Consider the following 3,931-nt stretch of genomic DNA (forward strand, 5'->3'; position numbering starts at 1 on the left):
TCGAGACATGTGTCACGAAGAGGAGGAAGCGGTTGTGGATGCTGGTAGTGCACGTCGTGAACGCTGTTGTGCAGCGCCGACCACATACAGGAGGCGATTGTGGTGAACTGCTTTTTCAGAAATAAGAGAATGGACCCAGCAAGGGGTCACTATCCCGAATCAGTGACAATTTCAAGTAATTAGAGAGGAGTTGGATCGCCCGGCGCGGATGCCAGTTGCCTGAGGTGGATTAGCCATGACGAGCAACACCCCGTATGAGACCACGATGGATCTGGTATGAGTGATGTACGGAAGGCAAGATCCACCAAGACATTTCTCGGATCCACCCTTACCTGGATTCACTTAGGTGGATATAGGATATACTATGTAACGGTGGATCGAGTGTGGATCCTATGAAGGAATGGTGGTAGGTGTCATCTGAAGGTGGATCTGGTATCCACGACTAATGAGAAGTCAGGATCCACCGCGAGATGTCCCGGATCCCATACTTCCGAATTCGGATCCAAGCAGGGAGGATCCCGCATAGGACGACCTGGATCTGGGACACAGGGATGATGGATGCAGTGGATCTCGAAGTTTCGTGGGACAATGAAGATCACAGACAGTCGCAAGACGATGTTGGATGATTGGAGAGCTCAGATCCGTGACGAGCATACACATACAGTGAAGTGGATCCAAGCAATCTGGATCCGGATGAGTGTACCCATAAAAGGGTGACCATAATGATTACGCCATGGACCCGGTGGATCTGAGGATAATACAGCTGGGATGATGAATCAAGGAGAGAAAGAACATGCAGCCGAGCCTGGTAAGGGATTTATCAGGTAAAAGACACAGAAGGTAGAATTCCAGGCAGGTATAGGCTTAAGTATCAATACAGACTTCTATTTGCGCAGTAACACGCAAGTGCCTTCTTGCCCTCAAGAACCGGAACTACATTGGCCGTACGAGCTCGGAGAAGGTTGGGAATTGCGAATCTAGTGTTGGTAGCGACAACTGGATAATACATTGGCCAGATCCTACAACCTAGTGAGCTTTTTCTTTACACGTGCAAATCCGTCAGGTTAACCGGATTTACTACTTGGCCGGCAACACCCTAGAGGTTCTCAACTCTCAAGATCCCGTCGCAGGAGGCGGCAAGTACGACGCAAAGAAAACGCAAAGGCAAGGGAACACACCCGCAAGACAACCCTACGGCCAGATCCACGATATAGGCCCTGGATCCACCAAGCTTGAATATTCGCTTAGGATCCAGAACCAACCACGGACGCAGAGTGAAGATATTACCACTGCTGCTCCACCCCATCCCCACGTCTCGCCAAGACACTCAAGCTTCACCACTTGAACTCTTCGGAAGTTACCAAGAGAGCAAGATCCCGCCCTACCGACGGGTACACCAGGTGAGGAAAGTTCAGCAGAACACGGATCATCGGGGGACCCCCTCCGTTAGTCGGTGTCTGGGCCCAGTTGGTAAGTTGGATCCAGCAATCTCGCAGATTTTGCTGATCCCCGTACACCACATCTCTCGCTTGCCGAGGGTCTTGCGCGTGCTAAGGCCTCCAAAGCCGAAGGTGCCAAGTCCTCTAAGAAGCGTACAGCTTCTAAGTCTCCACTCCGCGAGGAGAAGGAGACTCGGCACTCCCATCGGGGCCTCTTCGACTCCTCGGATGAAAAGGAGGAGAAGGAGGAAGAAGAGAAGGAGGAGGGTGCTATCTCTGAGCCCCGGGAGGTCACGAATGACCTCGACCAGCAGCAGGAGGATTTCCAAGCTGCCCAGCGTGTGCGTGGGGGTTCGGTGGTGGCACCCATCAGCCAGGGAGCTGCCATCAACGCAAGAGGGTATTGGCCTCCCGAGGAGAGCTCTGGGGCTGACCTCTTCCTAGAGCTTCTCGTCGCTCCTCGTGGTCTTGTGGGCGGACACACTTCTAGGGGCATTTACGAGCGTGCCCTTGTTCAGAAGGAACAGTTGTTTGCTGACAACTTGGAGGCTGCTCGGTGTGTGCGTCTCGCGTCACACCGCATCCCCCTTAAAGACTTTACGACTTGTCGTTAGAAGCCCGAGACCCGGGGTGGTATCTATCCTCTTTGGGGATACCCCTAGGTCATGCCCGAGAACGGTCCCAACTGGGACTCATGTGAGGGCATGTTCTGGGCTTGGGTGGAGTCTCTCAAGTACTCACCCACGGAGTTACGGAGCTCCATGAAGATCAGCTGCTGTCCCGCATCCTGGACCAGCGTGATCTTCGCGTGAGGTTTGCCCACATGGTCAGCAAGCGCATGCTGCCAAGGGACATTCTAAAGCGAGCGGCTTCTAGCGCTCACGATGAGCGCGGATACGGAGTGTCGTCAACGTCCGTACCCCGTTCGGGCAAGAAGCCCCGGACTACTTATGAAGCTGCCGCCGCTTCTGTTCCCAGATTGCGACAGCCTTCGAGCAGTCAATCCGGAGCCGCTCCATCGGCTTTCATGAGTTCTCGGAGTGGGCATAACCCCTCCACTTCACGAGGAGCTGTCGCTTACCGCGACGCCGTTGCTCCTGGAGGATCCGCTCCACGTGGAAATGGACTTCTCCATTCTGGTCAAGCAGGGGCGGAGGTGCCCTCGTACGAGTACGACTACTCGGCGCCTCCCGAACGCCACTCTCGTCCGAGTGCTTCTCCTGCGGGACCGACACAGGGCCTTGAGGTTGACCGCCTTCGTCAACGCGTCCTCGTGCTTGAGATTGCACTTGGCCTTGGGACTAACGGTGATGCTGCCGCCCAGGCCGGGAATCAGGGCGAGCTCGCTCGTCTTGCGGACCGCATGGACCTGTTGGAGCGTGAGGTGGCGAGCCTGCATCTGCGGGTGGACCGACGGGCCTCTTCGTCCGATCTTGAAGAGGCCTTCCGCATGATCCGAGGGATCGAGGCACTGCTGCCACGTCCGGAGCCGCCTTCGGCGCACTCCCAGTCGTACGCGTATGGTGCGTACCCGGCGTACTCAACGTACTCGGCGTATGGCTCCGGGGTCCGTTCGTACAGAGACCCTCCTGCGTACGGTCTTGACCTCAGCTTTGCCGTTCATACCGAGGCTTGGGTACCTGCTCCGACGCCTTCGTCGACATCTGTGGCCGGCCTTAGCTTCGAGGAGCTGGGCCAAGGTGGGTCTGCGAGTCAGCAACCCCTGCGGATCAAAGTACCACTTAAGACGTCCAACATAGAACGTCGGGTCCGTCGTCATTGACTTTGGCAGGTCGATGGTGTACGACGCACCATGTCTGGCCAGGACTGCAAATGGTCCGATGAAGCGGTGCTTCAGCTTGTTGCTGCCGACAGAGCTGACAGTGTCTAGAGGTAGGTTCCTCGTGTCTAGCAACACTAAATCCCCCACCTTAAATATACTTAAGTTTCCTCTTCCATGTTTGTCGGAGTACTCCTTTTGTCGGTCCTGGGCCGCTGCCATGGCATCGCGGACCACAACGCTCAGTTTGGTATTCATAAAGGATTTTACTTGTTTCCGCAGCGAAACTGGTCTCACATCCGATACCTGGGAGGAAAGAGCTTCCCGAGCCTCTCCCCCACTTAGAATAGAGGGGTCAGTGTCTCCTCCAAGAGTGAGAGGCACCCTGGGGTGACGGAAGCCGCTCAAGTAGAACGGCTTGAATCCCGTGGACGCGTGCACCGCGTTGTTGAGCGCAAACGCAACAGCTGGAAGCGGTGTCGACCACGTACGTGGTTCTTCCGCGCGCACACACTGCGCAGAGTGTCCTCTATCACTCGATTGACGCGCTCTGTATGACCGCCTGTCTGTGGATGATCCACAGTGGACATCTGCAGACGAGTTCCTAGTTAAGGAAACAGCGTTTTCCAAAACGCAGCCGTGAACCGCGGGTCTCGGTCCGAGACAATCGTCTCCGGGAGACCGTGATAGCGGAACACGCCATCGACGAACA

This window comes from Phytophthora infestans, genomic scaffold, assembly GCF_000142945.1.
Source record: "Phytophthora infestans T30-4 supercont1.2 genomic scaffold, whole genome shotgun sequence".
Lineage (NCBI taxonomy): Eukaryota > Oomycota > Peronosporomycetes > Peronosporales > Peronosporaceae > Phytophthora > Phytophthora infestans.